This window comes from Chlorocebus sabaeus, chromosome 7 (genome assembly GCF_047675955.1).
Source record: "Chlorocebus sabaeus isolate Y175 chromosome 7, mChlSab1.0.hap1, whole genome shotgun sequence".
Classification (NCBI taxonomy): domain Eukaryota; kingdom Metazoa; phylum Chordata; class Mammalia; order Primates; family Cercopithecidae; genus Chlorocebus; species Chlorocebus sabaeus.
The window spans coordinates 120282321-120302032 of NC_132910.1; the positions used below are offsets into that span (position 1 = coordinate 120282321).

At 37.4% G+C, this 19712-nt stretch overlaps 1 protein-coding gene across 2 annotated transcripts in view; it reads left to right on the forward strand.

Moving 5' to 3' along the window:
• CLCN3 (chloride voltage-gated channel 3) overlaps nucleotides 1-19712 on the forward strand; it is a 102432-nt gene that overhangs the window by 16204 nt on the left and 66516 nt on the right. The window lies entirely within an intron of this gene.

Below are 19712 nucleotides of genomic sequence, written 5' to 3' on the forward strand. Positions count from 1 at the left end.
ATCCATCCTTGTTCCACCTTCAGTTTCAATATTATTTTGATTTCTATCTAGATTAGTTTCGTAAGCATTTAAACTTTATATACATGGAATTCATACTGTATACTGTTTCACGTCTGTGGCTTTTACTTACGTTTTGAAATTGTCTATATTGTTGTGTATAGCAATAGTTAACTTATTTTCATTGTTGGTGTAATGTCCCATTGTGTAAACATACTTCAATTTATTTAGTTATTCTACATTGATATTTCATTATTTGGTTGTTTTTTGTTTTTTTTTTTTTTTTTCCAGATTTTGGCTGTTGCTAACAGTGCCACTGTGAATTTTCATGTGCATGTGTTTCATGTGTGTGTACACAGTTCTGTATGATACATATCACAGAATGGAATGCTTGGATCATAGAATATGTATATCTCAGTGTTGTCAGATACTGTCAGAGAGACTTCCTTTTCTTTTTTTTATTTGTCAATTACCCTATTCAAAGATATTACCAAAGTGGATATAGCATGTACATTTCTACTAGCAATGTGTGATAGTTCTAGTTACTCCACATCTTCACCTATACATGATACCAGTTTTTAAAAATTTGACTATTCTAGTGTGGTTGCAGTAGTCTCTCATTTTGGTTCCATTTATGTTTGCTTGATGATTTATGAGTTTAAATGCCTTTTTGTGTGTTGATCAGCTTTTTGGACTGCCTCTTTTAAAGCACCTATTCAGTCCTTTTCCCTGTTTTATAGGAGTTCATGATGCATTCTGATTATGAATCCTTTTTCAGCTACATGTTCAGTATTGCTGTTATCTCTCTCATTCTGTTGTATGTTTTTTTACTCTCTTAAAGGAATCTTATGGTGAAGATATCATCAATTCTAATGAAATCCAACTAATCTTTTTCTTTATTCTAAGCCGGTCTCAGTCACGTATGCCTGCAATCCCAGCACTTTGGAAGGCTGAGGCTGGAGGATCGCTTGAGGCCAGGAGTTTGAGACCAACCTGGGCAACAACGCGAGACTCTGTCTCTACAATAAAAATGCAAAAGAAAAAAAAATTAGCTTTGATTGCACCACTGCACTCCTGCTAGGCACCAGAGCAAAACCCCGTCTCAAAAAACAAACACACACCACCAACAACAACAACAAAAAAACTTTTTTCTTTTCCTTTCTTCTTAGTGTTTTTTTGTGTTCTGTTTTACAAGTCTTCCCATACCTCAACGTCACAAAGATATTCTCCTGTTTTGTTCTGGAAGTTTTATTTTTGTGTCATTCACATTTATATTTATCTACCTGCAGTTAATTTTTAAAATATGATGTGGGTTAAGAGTTCAGATTCATTTTTTTTCCCATATGAAAAACTGGTTGGCCCCGCACCATTTATTGGAAAAAACTTTCCTTTTTTCAATGTACTACAGTGACATCTTTGTTATGTATCAAGTGACTATATTTTTGTAGATCTTTTTCTACATTTTCTACTGTGTTACATTGAAATATTTGTCTTATTTTATCCATATGCCAATGCCCAGCATATATATGAGTTTTGTTTTTTAAATTTGCTTTTGTCTTTTATTGGTTTATAGTCTGTTTGCATTTAACATAATCCCCAATATGTTTGGTTTCAGACCATCCTCTATTTGTTTTCTGTTTGTCACGTCTGTTCTTTCCTCTCTCGTTATTTCTATTACCTTCAATACCTTGTTATATCTTATTTTTTGTTTAGTAGGCTACCCTAGAGATTATTACATGTATCTTTGATTTATTAGTTCTAGGCATTAGTACTTTTACCACTTTATGGAAAATGCGGGGACTTCAGAATACTTTACCTCTTTTTACCCCTTTCTGCTTCCTCACCATTTTCTCAACAGGAAATAGCTCAAGAATAAAAATGGTTGAGACTATTGGGTTTTACCTTCTTTTGTTTCACTTCTTTTCAGAATATTGACACTTCAAGTTCTAGCTCCCTTGGATATTTACTGGTTTAAAATACAGTATTTTGCTGTTATTGGTCATTTGCTCTCTTCATCACAGATTTTTTTTTCTAATTTTAATGACAAAATTATAAACAAGAAAAATACATATATTCATCATTTGAAACATTAGGTGAAATTAATAGCATACCCATTTTTTCTGTGTTTAAATAGCTCTTTAGCCGTTTATGTGAGGCAGAAAATTAACTCCAGGAAGTAGGAAGCCATAGGATGAACTGACTCCTTCCATCTTCCCATTGCCGTCAAGTGCTGGTGATGTCTTTACTCATGGTATTCAATAGGAGAGAGTGCCAAGCAGTAAGGATGGGGCAAGGGCACAAAAAGGATCTACTTATGTTGCTCTTTTATCAGGGAGGATAATTTTTCTAGAACCTTATCAATAGACTTCCTTTTGTGTCACCAGCCATAATTGGGTCACGTGCCCACCCCAAGATCGATAACTGGCTGAGGGGAATGAGATTACTGATTGGTTAGGACAATTATGATTCCTTCTCTGAAATTAGGCACTTTAACATGCAAACAAGAGGAAGGCCCAATTAACAAGTATAAAGTTGGAATGATTATAGCGTAGGCAACCATTGGTGTTTTCTTTTCTTTTTTTTTTTTTTTTTTTTTTTTTTATTTATTTTTTTTTTTGAGACGGAGTCTCGCTCTGCCGCCCAGGCTGGAGTGCAGTGGCCGGATCTCAGCTCACTGCAAGCTCCGCCTCCCGGGTTCACGCCATTCTCCTGCCTCAGCCTCCCGAGTAGTTGGGACTACAGGCGCCCGCCACCGCGCCCGGCTAGTTTTTTGTATTTTTTAGTAGAGACGGGGTTTCACCGTGTTAGCCAGGATGGTCTCGATCTCCTGACCTCGTGATCCGCCCGTCTCGGCCTCCCAAAGTGCTGGGATTACAGGCTTGAGTCACCGCGCCCGGCCTGGTGTTTTCTTTTCTTGTTTTGGAGACAGTCTCGCTCTTTTGCCTAGTCTGGAGTGCGGTGGCACGATGGTGGCTAACTACAGCCTTTACCTCGTGGGCTCAAGAGATATTTGCGCCTCAGCCTTCTGAGTAGGACCACAGTTGCACACCACCAGACCCAGCTAATTTTTAAAATTTTTTGTAGCGATGGGGTCTCACTATGTTGCCCAGGCTGGTTTTGAACTTTTAGGCTCGAATGATCCTCTTGCCTTGGCCTCCCAAAGTGCTGGGATTACAGGCATGAGCCACTGTACCCAGTGTATTGGTAGTTTATATAAAGACTCTGTCCTCAAAGTTAGTGAGTTGAAGGTATAAGTTGTGGAGTAACAGTCAAAAATAACTGTGTGAGTTTTAAATTCGGTGGTACAGATTCCAAATGTTACATCTCACCAAATAAAGATATCATTTTGATATCCCTTTAGAATTGGGAAGGTTGTCGTAGAGGGAAGATAATGCATGAACATCCAGCAATAGGGATAAGTATTATATATGTGAAACCGTGAATGTCCTTTTTGAAGACAGTGAATATTCTTTCTTTCAACATAGCTGATATTCAGTGAATATTCTTTCTTTCAACATAGCTGATATTCTGTTAACAGTAGCAGGAAGGGGATTGTCTTGGAAGAAGTTGGAGCCTCACATTAGGTCTCCCACTATGGGTTAAAGCAGGTGTCAGAGGAAAAAGCTTATTTCTGTTTCTGCTCAATATCTGGGGAGTATCAGAGTAGTTAGTAAGTCAAGCAGTAATTCTTCATGACTCCGTATCTTTTTAGCATACCAAAAAATAACAATTACCAGAAGGTACTGATAGTGTTTTTTTGAATATGTGTTGAATGAAAATCCGTGATGTTCAGTGGCTTTCAAGTTGGTGACCTGAATTTACATCCTGGTTCTGTCAGTTACTCTCTCTGTAACTTTTGGCAAGTCACATAGCCTCTTTATACTTCAGTTTATTCCCATGTACAACATAGTAATAAACTCCTAAGTGATAAACTCTTTAAATGATTGCTCTGAGAATTAAATGCATGTAGAGATCTTAACAGATAAATAATGCATATAGAATCCTTAAAGTGTGACTGGCTTATGGTAAGGACTCACTAAATAGTAGCCATTTCTGTTTTCTTCTAGATTACTTCCCCTTTGGATATGTTAGGCTCTGTACCCCCAACATAAGCAGCATTCTTTTATGTTCATGTTCAAATGAGATATCAGTAACATTTCTGCTAGTATTAATGAAAAGCTGTAGCTCTAGAACTCAAATATGACATCTGGATTAGGATTTAGCTTGTCAGAGATAAACTGCTTTGGAATCTGCTGACTTCAGTAGATATCTGTCGCATAGCTCTTGCTTTGAAAGTAACTGTGTACTTAATAATCTCAAAAATGTAATCAGTCTGCTCAGAGTGAGTGCTAAACAATCTAGAGTACACTGTGACTAAAAAATAGAAGTTATTCTGAATAATGATGACTAGTGGTATCAGTCAGAAATTTAAGCTAGCAGAAAGCTGAAAAATTAGGCCTGAAATGTGTTTATATTAGGTATATCTAATTTGAATGAGTCAGTTTGGTCAGTAATTCAGATTCCATGGAAAATGCAAAAATTTTTTATCGCAAGTAACAGGAAAGGAGACCCAAGATTTTGTTGCCAGCGTTGTATTCATTAAAGAGAACCATATGGCTCTTGACTCACTGAAAATGAAGCACATGACTGTTCATGAGTGCAGCTTTACAATTATTCTTATAATAGTACTATCTTCACTTGAAGTAAGAGAAGTTATTGAGATTGACTGATGGGGTAAAAACTGTAATCAGCCACATGTTTAAGCAAATTAACTTTCAGTAGTTAATTTATGTTGATAACGTGAATATGCTAGTAAGTTTAAAATTTAGGCCCCTGTATCCTTTTTTATCACATCTGAGATGTTTACTTGACAACATCAGGGGCCTCTCCCAGGTTTCTGATTATGTATAGACTGAGAGGGAGATGTGAGAGGAGTAAGAGTTGAGAGGGCTCACTCCTAAGTGTTTGATTTCCTATCTATACATAACTTTAAAAACTAAAAATAAAAACAGCCTTGGAAGCTGGGTACCTGCAGTCCCAGCTGCTTGGGAGGCTGAGACAAGAGGATTGCTTGAGCCCAGGTATTCAAGGCCGTCGGGTGCTATGATCGCACCTGTAAATAGCCCTTGCACTCTGGCCTAGGCAACATAGTGAAACCAGGTCTCTAAAAATAATAATAATAATAAAACCTTTGGAAATACTAAAATGCAAATGTGAGATTTTCTGATTTATTGGAAATCTTGGGGCATGTGGTAACTGGGAATGGAATCCAGAGAAATCCATAGATTATTGTATTCTGCTTCCCATATATGTAACATTCTGAGCTTCAGAACTCAGAAACCACATAGTAGACGAGGCTCAGAGGTGGATTGTCCTGGTCAACGTGTTGTGATCCTACCCTGCTAAAACTTAAGCTACCTTCTGAGCTATTACAAGAGATTCCAGTATTTTCATTCAAATATCTATTGTTAGATTGAACTTTATTCAAAATATTTGTAAGTTTATTCATCTCATATTCTTCTGAGTGGTATATTCATAACTACTACCTACACAAGACATTTCAAAAGAAGAAGGTTGGCAAAGTAGATGCAGAGTGATAATGCCAGAAGCTGAGTGGCCATCTCTTAGTGTCAAGACACCTCCTAGAGTGAGGGTACATAACACAAATGCAGGGTCCAGCCCTTTCTCCTGTGAATGCAGAAACATGGCATCAGCATGAAACTAGCTGTCTCTAAGAGGCGGATTCATATTAACTAGGGTTTTAGATCTCATTAGGTAAAACCATAATAGAAATTTACTTATGGTGAGAAATATACTAGTAATCTACTTCATTCCAGAAAAGGATATAAAGCAACTTAAAAGGATAAACGGAATTCAATCATTTGCATAAATATTTGACACAGATGAAGCAAAGGGAAAACAACTTGAGGTGATCTAAAATGTAGATATGAGACCAATAAAAGTTACCAATATACATTTTTAAATTTATTATTATTTTTTAACTTTAAAATATGTTTCGTAGAGATGGGATCTCACTATGTTGACCAGGCTGGTCTCAAACTCCTGGCCTCAAGCTGTCCTCCTGCCGCAGCCTCCCAAAGTGGTGGGATTATAAGCGTGATCCACCACGCCTGATTTACCAATATACATTTTAAGGGGAGACTACAAATTTGCCTTTAAACTTTGTAGCAGCAAGTAAATAAAAGAACCTGTTTAGTTAAATGATTCAAAGTGTTTATAAAACAAAAACCTAACCAATTGTTCAGCCGACACCCTATTACTAATATTAAGATAAATTTCCAAGTGACATTATGAAGTGGTTACTATCTAGTGAATGAAACAGTGATTTTTAGGAATATGTTTGGAGTAAGCAGTAAAGTTTCACAGCTCTTTTTTTGTTTTTTGTTTTGAGATGGGGTCTGGCTCTGTTGCCCAGGCTCTCTTTCCAGACAGGGGTCTGACTCTGTCATACGCAGTGGCACAATCTCAGCTCATTGCAAACTCTGCCCTCCCGGGCTCAAGCCATCCTCCCACCTCAGCCTCCTGTGTAGCTGGGACTTCAGGTGTGCACCACCACAACTGGCTAATTGTTTTGTATTGTGTTTGTAGAGATGGGGTTTCTCCTTGTTGCCCAGGCTGGTCTCCAACTCCTGGGCTCAAGCAATCTACCTGCCTCGGCCTTTCAAAGTGCTGGGATTACAAGTGTGAGCCACTGCGCCCGGCCTAACGGGGCTTTTATTATTAACATTCTTCAATATCTCCTACTTGAATCACAAGATTCCACAAAGACACCATTATTGTATAGTATAAACATTGATTATTTGTGATGTTCTGGCAGGATTCATAGGTGTATTTTAGAGTATCTTTGAATAGATGTACTGTATAGACAGTTTCAGGATGTCATCAATGTATATTTTTCCTGAGGTTTGATATATATTAGATAACAGTGATTTTAGAATTATAACAGAGCTATATTATAAAAGATTGTATTATTTACATTTAGCTAGTTTTTCTTTAGCAATAGAACACAGCCCAGCTGAATGTAAGACTGAATAGAAGCCACCAGAAGTCCTCTTAATGAAAAGTAAAGGCTATGCCCGGGGGCAAAGTCAGGAGTCTTCATTCAAAATTTTTTTTTTTTTTTGAGACAGATTTTTGCTCTTGTTGCCCAAGCTGGAGTGCAATGGTGTGATCTCTGCTCACTGCAACCTCTGCCTCTTGGGTTCCAAGTGATTCTCCTGCCTCAGTCTCCCAAGTAGCTGGAATTACAGGCATGTGCCATCATGCCTGACTAATTTTTTGTATTTAGTAGAGATGGGGTTTCACCATGTTAGTCAAGCTGGTCTTAAACTCCTGACCTCAGGGGTGATCCTCCCGCCTTGGCCTCCCAAAGTGCTGGGATTACAGGCGTGCGCCACTGCCCCTGGCCTCAAAGTATATATATATATTTTTTAATTCAGGGTCTCATTCTATCATCCAGGCTGGAGTGCAGTGGCATGATCATGGCTCACTGCAGCCTCAACCTCTGTGGACTCAAGTGATCCTCTCACCTCAGCCTCCCAAGTAGCTGGGACTATAGGCATGTACCAACACACCCAGCTAATTTTTAATTTTTTTGTAGAAATGGGGTATCTCACTATGTTGCCCAGGCTGATGTCAAACTCCTGGGCTAAAGTGATCCTCCCACCTCGGCCTTCCAAAGTGTTGGGAAGCTTTGTGGCTCACAGTGATGAATACAAGTTTTCCAAAATTTGGTTTTTGCTTGAGAGTTCTAATTTTTTTATTGGCAACAATATACTGTCAGTTGTTTTACTTGAAGAGACAGGTTGAGAAAATATCTGGCAAAATCTTTAGCCTAAATAACTAAAGTGAGTGTGTCAGCTTTTCTTTCAAAAAAAGGTGGTGTACCATGAAAAACATTTGGCTCACAACTCAAATATTCCACACATGCTTTTCTTTAAGATGGAGCCATTGTACAACAGTATGAGTGAAAGTGTTCTGTTCATTCTTTCTAGTTTGTTACACAGAATATTAAAAAGATGTACACTCAAGAGTTGTGATTTAGTAAAATGAATACTTACCGTTTTATCAAGAACATTTGGAAGTGAAACAGGCTTTTGTTTTCTGCAAATTAATGGTGGTGAAAAATATAACAACTGCTTTTTTTTCTTTTTTTTTTTGAGACAGAGTCTGGCTCTGTTGCCCAGGCGGAGTGCAGTGGCATGATCTTGGCTCACTGCAACCTCCACCTCCCTGGTTCAAGCAATTCTCATGCTTTGGCCTCCCAAGTAGCTGGGATTACAGGTGTGCACCACCACGCCTGGCTAATTTTTGTCTTTTTAGTAGAAATGGGGCTTCACCATGTTGGCCAGGCTAGTCTTGAACTCCTGATCTCAAGTGATCTGCCTGCTTCAGCCTCCCAAAGTGTTGGGATTACAGGTGTGAGCCACCATGCCTGCCCAATACAACACCTTCTAGTAAATTTTGGTGCCACTGTTTGTTTTGATTTATGGTAGATATCAGGCTGTCTTCCTTACTATTGCTTTTGTACTATAAATGAAAGGCCAATACAATGAACAAGACAAAGAATGTTATGGTCTGCTTAATAATGACCCCACACCTGAATTCCTGAAGCCTGTAAATATGTTACCTTACATGGTAAAATGGACTTTGTGATTAAATATCTAGAGATGGAGTGATTATCCTAGATTATCTGGGTATCTCTGATGTAATCACAAGGGTCCTTAAAAGAGGGAGGCAGGAGGATCAGAGTCAGTGGTAGCAGACATGGTAATGGAAACAAGAAGTGATGTGAGAAAAAGGCATGAGAATTTTTCTGTGAAGGTTATGTGAGAGTAATCCAAGGAATGAAAGTGGCCTTTGGAAGCTAGAAAAGGCAAGGAAACAGATTCTCCCCTGAAGCCTCCAAAAGGAACACTGCCCTGCTGACACCTTGATCTTAGACTTCTGGTCTCCAGAACTATAAGAAAGTAAATGTGTGTTGTTTTAAGCAACTAAGTTTATGGCAGTGTGTTACAATAGCAATAGGAAACTGACAGGGATAGCTTAGTATCATTGAAAGTGGTGTTTTTAACCTCATGGACCCCTGAGAAAGATTTTTGGGGTCTCTCGACCATACTTGACCACACTTTGAGAATTCTAACATAAGCTACCTGCCAAATGCACACTGGGTACATGAATAAGGTGACTTGTTATATTGTATTAAAAACTTTAAGAGTGAAGTGTTTATATAAAAAGGTTAAAATCTGCATATATGATTTCCCAATTCTCTTCAATATTATATACACACACAGAAAAAACATTGGAGGAAAATACACCAAAATAATGTGCTTTTTTCTTCATGATGGAATTTGGAGATTTATAATTATTCTTTATATTTTTAGTATTTTCCAAATTGTCAGCAATTTGGCTGCAGAATTATAAAACTGAATTTAAACTTCCAGGTCATTCTGAGGTATATTGCGTATAGAATAGAACATATTAACAGTTTAAACTTGATGTGTAACTAAATATTTTGTCTATATGGTAATTGGGCCTTCTGTTGTACTATTGCCCAAATGTTAGTTTTGAGCTTGTGCCTGGCTGTCATTTTTCCAGGTCTTTATACATGGTCCTTTGTCTAGAATACTAATAGTATTCCAGTACCAAGTAGTACTAAAGTACTACTTATAGTTTGCTTCTTAAATTAGCCCTCAGTCCCTTTAGTAAGCCTTACCTTACTCCTCAGTTAAAGTTAAGGGCCCCTTGTATGTAGTAAACTGGGTGTTGCTTCTATTGTGCTTGCATTCTTGACTTTATCTCTATTTGTCTTACTTGTTTATAGCCTGCCCTCCTCCTAAATTGAGCAACACTTTTTTTTTTTCGGTAAAATTATCCTAGTAATTTCTGTTAGTTTGTAATTTATTTTCCTATGTACATAGTTCTGTTTAGAGCTGATCCATTACGTTTTGATTACATAGTTCAACTCTTGATGAGCATTCTTATTTTTTTCTATTTCCAAATTTTGTGGGGAAGGGATATTCATATATAATGGGAAGCCATATATACTGTTTGTTTTATCCTTCCTTCTTACAAATGTCTAATACATTGGCTTGCATAGGGTAGGAGCTCGTTAAGAGTTTACTTCTTTGTAAAAGTCATCTATTTAACATATTTGCTGCTCATATCTTATACCTTTTAGGAGTCTTTTTTCCTTTTTAATTATTATTTTTGAGACAGAGTCTCGCTCTGTTGTTTAGGCTAGAGTGCCCTGGTGCTACTTTGGCTCACTACAACCTCCGCCTCCCAGTTGGAGTGTTGAAGTGATTCTCATGCCTCAGCCTCCTGAGTAGCTGGGACTACAGGCATGTGACACCGTGCCCAGCTAATTTTTTATACTTTTTTTTTTTTCAGTAGAGACGGGTTTCACTATGTTGGCCAGGCTGGTCTCGAATTCTTGACCTCAAGTGATCTGTGCCCTTCGGCCTCCCAACATGCTGGGATTACAGGCGTGAGCCACAGCACCCAGAACTTTTTAATTATTAAACTAATACAGTTATATAAAGTTTGGTTTAGCTGGACACTAAACTGGTGGGTTATTCAGTAGAGTAGCAGGATATAAGCCACTTATCTGTATTGTTAAACTGGATTGCATAAGGGTCCACCAAAATGGTAGTGCAATCCAGAAGGAAATGGGGATAGACTAGAAAGCCAGGAGAGAACCACAGAGGAAAATGGCTACCTGCCTGGCATTAGTCAGTATCATCACACCCTTTTAGATTTTCTCATCTAAAAAATGAAGGGAAACATATCAGTTCTACCTACTTGACTCAGATTAGTTTTGGAAACAAAATAAAAGAATATTGTAGAAGAAATGATGGAAGTGTTGCTATTTAATATTAAAAATGAGAGTCCTTTATGATAATTTTGGCCTGGGTGCCCGAAGTTTAAACTTACTATACTTTCTGCAGCTATCAAACAGATCACTTACATCATGACATTCATATAGATTATCCCGGGTTCATAAAAATCTTATATGGTTGGCTGGATGTGGTGACTCACACTTGTAATGCCAACACTTTGGGAGGCTGAGGTGGGTGTATCTCTTGATCCCAGGAATTCGAGACCAGCCTGGGCAATATGGCGAAACCCTGTCTCTACAAAAAAATAGAAAAATTAGCTGGACGTAGTGGTGCTTGCTTGTAGTCCTCAATATGCAGGAGGCTGAGATGGGAAGATCACTTGAGCCTGGGGAGGTCAAGGTTAGCCAAGATCTGCCACTGCACTCCAGCCTGGGTGACGGAGCAAGACCGCATCTCAATAAAAAAAAAAATCTTGAATGGTTAACTTTAGATCTTAGTAATGACTTGGATTGCCTAGGAGGAATGGCAGAGTCTAGGACTCAGAGAGTAGAAATACAAAATGTGGCCAGAGTGTCTTGTAGTACCAGGAGTGAAGAAGTACTCATAAAACAAAAGGATGGGGGCACATCAAAGGAACACAGGAAGTTACCTGAAAAAGCTCCCAAGTGTCAAAGCTGGAATAATTTGAGCAACAAAAATAATGTAGCGTGAATTATAACTCAAAGTATAAAATAATCCCATATATATGATATAAAGGATATAAGTTGATATAAAGGATTGAATAAATATGAGGTAAAAGAGACAAATCTCCCATCAAATAATTTATGTACCCATTCCATTCTATGGAGGAGAAGCGTAATTCCTACCTCCCTTGAGGGTGGCTAGACTTACTGACTTACTTCCAAAGAATAGAGTAGGGAAAAACCTGGAAAACACTATCTTAGCCAAATAGTGAACATTAATATCACCAGTGATATATCATAGATATCATGTACACTTGATATGTGACAAGAAGAGCATGTCACCTTTGTGATAGTCTTTCCAAAGACCCATAATCCTAGTCTAATCACAAGAAAAGCAACTGATGAGCTTAGACTGGATGACATTTTACAGGATACCTGACTAGTCAAAATCATGAAAACTAGGAAAGACTGAAAAACTAAGACCAAAGGAATTTAGGGAGACAAGATAGCTAAATGCAGTGTGGATCCTGTATTGGGACCTGGAATAGAAAGAGGACACTCATGGAAAAGGTGCTGAAATCTATGTAAAGTCTGGAGTTTACTTAATAATAATATACAAATGTCAGTTTCTTAGTTTTGACAAAGGTATCATGGAAATGTAATGTGTTAACAGCTGGGGAAACTATGAATGAGAGGTATTTTGGGACATCTCTGTACTGTCTTTGCAACTTTTGTAAATCTAAAATTATTCCAAAATGAAGTTTATTTTTAAAAATGGGTTGGAAAGAGTTAACTTTTAAGTAATAAAAGCAAAATGTGCTTATTGTAGAAAATGTAAATGATGAAAAACATAAGGTAGAAAATGAAAACTACCTGTAATCCTACCACCCAGAGATAACTGATTATTGGAATATGTTTTTTTCTAGACTGAATTCTATGTGTATTTCCTTCAGCAAATAATTATTAGACTCCTTTGTGGACCAGACATCTTGGTAGGTGCTAAGGATAGAGCAGTGAAGAAGAATGATGTCTCCTTCTCTTATGGAGCTTATACTCTAGTGATAGAGAGTACTATTAAACAATCTCACAATAAAAGGTACAACTGTGATATCGTAAGGGCTGTAAAGAAGTGTGAATGTCAGCCAGGCACAGTGGCTCATGTCTATAATCCCAGCACTTTGAGAGGCTGAGGCAGATGGATCACTTGAAGCCAGGAGTTTGAGACCAGCCCAGGCAACATGGCTAAACCCTGTCTCTACTAAAAATACAAAAACTAGCCAGGTGTGGCGGTGCACGCCTGTAATCCCAGTTACTCGGGAGGCTGAGGCACAAGAATCGCTTGAATCCAGGAGGCAGAGGTTGCAGTAAAGCTGAGATGGTGCCACTGCATTCCAGCCTGGGTGATAAAATGAGAATATCTAAAAAAAAAAAAAAAAAAAAAAAAAGGATGACTCTGAGAACATGTGGGGAAATCAAAATTGAATATATATTATTTAAGATGAGAACTGAAAAATGAATGCAAGTTAGGCATGTGAAAGAAGGAAGCAGGGCATTGGAGGTGCTAGGAGCTTGTACAGGTGCAGTTGCAGGCAGAGGGAAGGAGCTTGGAGCATTAGAGGTAAAATGGTTGGAGTGTAGAGAATGATAACTAGAAAGGGAGGGACTGAGGCTGAAGAGGTAGTTAAGCAAGGTCTAAATAATACATGTAAAGTTTTTGGCACTTTTCCCCAAGAGTGGTGGGAAACCACTGAAGATTTTTGAATCAAGGGAGTCATAAGATCCTTGTAATTTTAAAAGATCATTCAGAAGCCATGTGGGCAAATGGATTGTTAGGTGGTGAGTGTGTGGAGGTAAATATCATAGTTCAGAAAAGAAATTATAGTGTCTAGGGCTATAGGTAGTGATAGAGAGTAGAGAGATTCAAAATAGATTTAGGAGTAAAATCAGCCAACTATACTGATTGTTTTGATGTAGAATGAGGGAGTATAAGGACAAATGTTCTGTATTTCTAGCACATGCAGTTGGTAGTGCCATTTATAAGGCAGAAGATTTTTAATATATGAAACACTGCCTTATGGTGCAAGAGCTTATTTTAAATCATTTTTAATGGTTGCATCATAATCAGATACACAAATGTATTTTCAGTTCACAGAAATAAAACATCTGTTAATGTGTAGTGAATATGATGTTTTGAAAATTAGTGGTGGAAGGCTGGGCGCGGTGGCTCATGCCTGTAATCCCAGCACTTTGGGAGGCCGTAGCAGGCAGATTGCTTGAGCCCAAGAGCTTGAGACTGGTCTGGGCAACATGGCAAGGCCTTGTCTCTACAAAAAATACAATAATTAGCTGGAGCATGGTGGTGCCCAGCTGTAGTCCCAGCTACTTGGGAGGCTGCGACGTGACAGTTACTGGAGTCTGGGAAGTCAAGGCTGCAGTGAGCCATGATCATGCCACTGGACTGCATCCAGCCTGGGTGACAGAGTGAGACCCTATCAATCAAACAAACAAACAAACAAACAAACAATGAGTGGTGGAATTGTTCCTAAAGGTAAAGTCTGAGTGCTGATAAAACAGTTGGCGTTGGTTCTTTCTGTGAATAAGAATAATGAAGCTCTTTGATATTAACTGCTGGTAGAAAACATTAATAAATCCAAGAAAGGTGTTTTAGGAAACGTGGTATTCTCGTATGTAGATTTATAAGCACAGAAAAATTTCCAACAGTATAAAGTTGTGGTATAGCTCCAAGAAAAGTATTCTCAGAAGAATTTGGCTTTGCTACAGTTTCAAAGGTTATATTTGCGCATATTGTCTTCAGTAGATGACAAGTTGATTTTAGTTTTATTGTTTTATCTGGCATTTTCCAGTAACATTGGTAGTATTCTAATGAGTGAGACATTTGACACTAAAGTCAAATTTGACAACATAAATTCTTAAGCCAGTTTAGAAAGTATAGAATGGTTACATTGCAAATCTTTGGTAGAGTTTTTATAAGAAATTCTTAAATGAAGTTAACAAACACTGCTACCATTTAATGTCTGTTGGGAAAAGGTCAAAGCTCTTTTAAATGCTCTACTCAAAATTATTTTTAGAAATAAATAATTCTAAAGTTCATCTGTTATTTATTCTAAGCAGGGTCATGTTCTTAATACATTTGACACTTCACCTTCTGTTGCCAACTGCTTTGTAAACATTCTGCACCTGTGTCTCCAAACTGCTTCAGCCAGAGCAACCTAGTTAATCTATTATACTTATATGAGGGAGTAGGAGACTGCCCAAATTTGTGTGTTTATTTAAGAGTTAGGTAATGCATTTAGGGAAGACAAACTCATACTAAGTTTATGAAATGCTGTAATTCAGGATGTTACTAATGAACTAGGAAAGTAGTTGGTATTAATAATAAACTGGTGCCTTGATAAAATTAGCCTAAGATGCCAGTGGAAAGTCAATCAAGTACTGGATAGTTATCATCACAAAGGTCATTGGAAAGAAGTGAGCTTAATTTTATAATATACAGAAACTGATGGTTTATACTGCAGTTACCACCTTAATTATTGTCATTGCACTTTTCTTCTTAAAAAACTTTCAAAGAAAGTTACCTAAAATGACTACCTCTTCACTCTCTCTTTCTCACCCTAATGTCATGATGGGACAAATTAACTTTTCTTCTGTGCATGTAGAATATTACCTACGAATTGTCCTTGGGAGAATTGAGAAAATTTTCAAGTTTCATGTTTTGTATTGTGGTTCTGGTTAAGAATTTCAGTTGAAAAGGGCTGAAGGAGTTATGTGCTAAACCTGTAAAATCATAAGCCGAAGTAAATACAGTCATTTCTCGGTATTTGTGAGAGTTTGGCTCCAGGAGCCCCTTAGGTACCAAAATGCATGTATTTTCAAGTCCCCTATATAAAATGACATTGTGTTTACATATCACCTACATACATCCTCTTATATGCTTTAAATTGTCTGTAGATTACTTATAATACCTGATAAAATGTAAATGTTGTGTAAATAGTTGTGCTGCTGTATTGCTCAGGGAATCATGACAAGAAAAAGAAGCCTGTTTATGTTCAGTACAGAACAACCATCCATTTTTTTCCCAAATATTTTCAAGCCATAGTTGGTTGAATCCACATATGTGGAAACCACAGATGTGGAACCCCTGGATACAGAGCATTGATTATACATAAAATCATAGGAAGTCTATGGACCTATTTTACACAGTTCTGAAATACAGAGGAAATTCCTTGGAAAAAGCAGCACCTTAGAACACATTAAAGTCAGTTTAGATGCTTACGAAATTTGTTACCTACAACTGATTGAGACTGTAAATAAGATTAAACTAGAAAAGTTTAGGTAGGGAAAGAAAAGAAATCCACATTAGATATTAATAGAATTAGAGATACTTAGGGTACGTTTTTAACTTAAAGACTTTTGAATTGTGACATAACACATCAGAAAATGCATAAAACATAATTGTGTAGTTTAATGAGTTATTACAAAGCAAGCATCTTTGTAGCCCACCCAGGTTAAGAAAATAAAGCATAACCATATTCCAGAAGCCTCCTGCATATGTTCCTAATCACAACCCTTCCTTTCCCTCTGAAGGTAAATACTATTTTCTCTTTGTCTAATCAGTTTATTGCTTTACTTTATGGTTTGCTCACCTAAGTATGCATCCTTAAGAATATAATTTATTCAAGCCAGAAATGGTATGTTGAGAAAAGAAGTATATAATTTAGCATTGCCTGTTTTTGAAAGTTAAGAAAATGGAATCATATAGTATATGTGCCTTTGTTTCTTGGTTTCACACAATGTGGGTTTCAAGAATCATGCATGTTGCAGGTAGTAGCTGTGTGGTTGCTCTAAACTATTATATATCATTTTAAAAAAATGAATTTACTACAGTTTGCCTATTAATTTTACTTTTGATGAATCTTTAAGCTCCTAACAGGTTTTGGTGGTTACCAACAATGCTACTTTGAATATTGTGCATGTACTTGTGTGGTACTTAGGTCTTTAGGGGCACAAATTTTATTTGTCCTGGATGTGAACTTGTTGGGTCATAGGTCCTGTTTCCCATAGTAGTGTTTCAGTATACATTCAGACCAAGAATGTATGTGAGCTTCCATTGCTTCACATTCAGTAACCACTTGATATTGTCACACTTTTAATTTTGTCAGTGTGCTATGTATGGATTTTGATTATGGTTTTAATTTACATTTTCTTTGTAGTCAAAGAGATTTAGCATCTTTTCATGTCTATTTGGAAATCCTTTTCAAAGTACCGATTCGGGTCATTTGCTCATTTTTCTTTTGGAGTATGTATGTTACAGATTTGTAGAAGTTCTTTATTTTCTAGACACAAACTTTTTGTTGGGCAAATGTGTTACAGATATCTTCTGTGGAGTGCATTTCACTCTTCTAATGGACAAATTATGAACAGATATTCTTAGTTGTAATGTGGTCCTATGTGTTAATCTTTTGCTTTATGGCCAAGGCTTTTTGTGTCTTCATTTTAAAAAACGTCCCTATCCTGAGGTTATGAAGACATTTTTCTATATTATTTTGTAAGAGCTTTGCCTTTTACATTTAGTTCTATAGTCATCCGAGTGATTTCTATGTGTGTGTGTTTATGTGTTAGAGTGTATTCATTTTTTTTCCCATATAGACAGTGTGTGAGTCTGTTTTGCATTGCTGTAAAGGAATGCTTGAGGCCGGACAATTTATAAAGAAAAGAGGTTGGCTGGGCCCTGTGGCTCAAGCCTGTAATCCCTGCACTTTGGGAGGCCCAAGTGGGTGAATCACTTGAGGTCAAGAGTTCGAAACCACCCTGGCCAACATGATGAAACCCCGTCTCCACTAAAAATACAAAAAATTAGTCAGGCATGGTGGTGGGTGCCTGTAATCCCAGCTACTCAGGAGGCTGCGGCAGGAGAACTGCTTGAACACGGAGGGCGGAGGTTGCAGTGAGCCCAGATCATGCCACTGCACTCCAGGCTGGGTGACAGAGTTAGACTCCATCTCAAAAAAAAAAAAAAAAAAAAAAAGAAAAGAGGTCATGAAGGCTATATAGGAAGCATAGTGCTGGCATTTGCTTCTGGTGAGGGCCTCAGGAAGCTTCCGATCATGATAGAAGCTGAAGTAGAAGCAGGCGTGTCACATGGTGAGAGGGGTAGCATGAGAGAGATGCCAGGCTCCTTTAAACAACCAGCTTTGTTGTGAACTCACTAACAGAGCAAGAGCTCACTCATTACCATGGTGAGGGCACCAAGCCATTCATGAAGGGTCCACCTCCATGACCCAAACACCTCCCACTAAGCCCACTTCTAACATTGGAAATCACATTTCAACATGACATTTGGAGGGGACAGAACAACCAAACCATATCAGATAGCCAGTTGTCCCAGCATCAATTACTAGAAAACAGTTTTTTACCCACTCTTGTACGGTGCCACCTCTGATGTATATGAAGGGCTCATTATATATAGGAGGGTCTATTTCTAGACTCCTCATTTTGTACTATTGGTTTTTCATACTAATGGTGGTTATGTGTCTTTTCCTTCTCTTTTTCCCAATTCTTCTTCTCCGTCTCCTTTCCTTTCTCCTACTCCCTCCTTCCCTTCCCTCCTCCTTTCCCTTCTTCCCCCCTCTTGTTCTTCTTTCTCTCCCCTTGCCCTCCCCTGCAATCTGTGTCACTGTAGATTTATCAGTCATTAGTTTTTCCAATGAATTGGTTTGCCTTTGCTGTTCTTTTCTATTATGTATTTCTTTTCTGTTTCATTAGTTTCTGATCTTATTTCCTTCTACTTTCTTTGAGTTTATTTTGATGTTTTTTTTTTGTATCTAATTTCTTGAACTGGATAGTTAGCTCCTCAGTTAAGCTGCCTTTTCCTTTAAGTGCATTTAAAGCTGTAAATTTTTTTTCAGATACTGTTTTAATTCTATGCCTTATGCCTTTTTTATTACCACTATTTAAAAATAATTTTTAACTTTTATAATGATGTCTACTTTGGGCTATAGGTTATTTAGAAGTGCAGTTTATAATTTCCAACATGTGAGGAATTTCTGGCTGTTTTTAATTATTTATAACATTATTGCGGTCCAAGAATATGCATTATGTAATTTCAGGGTGCTGAAATTTTTTGCAACTTGCATTGTGGCCCAGAAAAAAAGTCAACTTTTGTACATGTTCCATGTATGCTATAATAGTACATAATGTGAAGTTTTTGGTTATGATGTTCTCTCCATGTTCATTAGGTAAAGTTTGTTAATCTGTTAAAATAATCTGTTTCTTTACTGCTTATTCTCCTTGTTTCTGTTAAGTATTTGATAAGTGATGTGTTAAAAAATTTTCACTCTGTTTGCACATTTATCTACTGCTTCTTGTCATTCTGTCAATTTTGCTTTATATACTTTGATCTTAGGTTATTAGGTTATATCTTCCTGGTGAATTGAACCACTCTTATTTTTTAAATAACTCTATTTCTAATTATAGTTTTTTATCTTACAATCTACTTTGATATTAATATAACTCCCAATATTCTTTGGATTAGAGTTTGCATACTATACTGTTTTTATCCTCTTTACTTTCAGTTTTTCTGCATCTGTGTGTTTTGTTAAAACTCTTGTAACTATATTGTTGAACTTTCAAATCCAGTTAGGTAGCATTTGTTTTCTAATTGGAGCATTTAGTTTGGTTACCCTTAATGTAAATAGTGGCATATTTGGATTTAAATATTTCTAAAATTTAGAACTCTTAAAATCTTTTTTTGCTTAGTCTTTGTATTAGCTTATGTTCATGCCTGATTATATTTGAGAAATTCCTTCAAAAGGACTTATTTAGGCATTAAAACATGTTTACTGTTTTTGGTTCTGATTTTGAAAAATTGATAATTGTTTGATATTTTTTGTTTTTGTTTCTAAGATGGGGTCTTGCTGTATTGCCCAGGCTGAAGTGCAGTAGTGCAATCATGACTCACTGCAGCCTTGACCTCCAGAACCCAAGTGATCCTCCCACTTTAGCCTCCTGAGTAGCTGGGACCGCAGGCATGTGCCACTATGTCCAGCTAATTTTTAAAAATTTTTTGTAGAGACGGGAATCTCCCTATGTTGCCGAGTCTGGTCTTGAACTCCTGGATTCAAGTGAGCCTCCTGCCTCAGCCTCCAGAGTG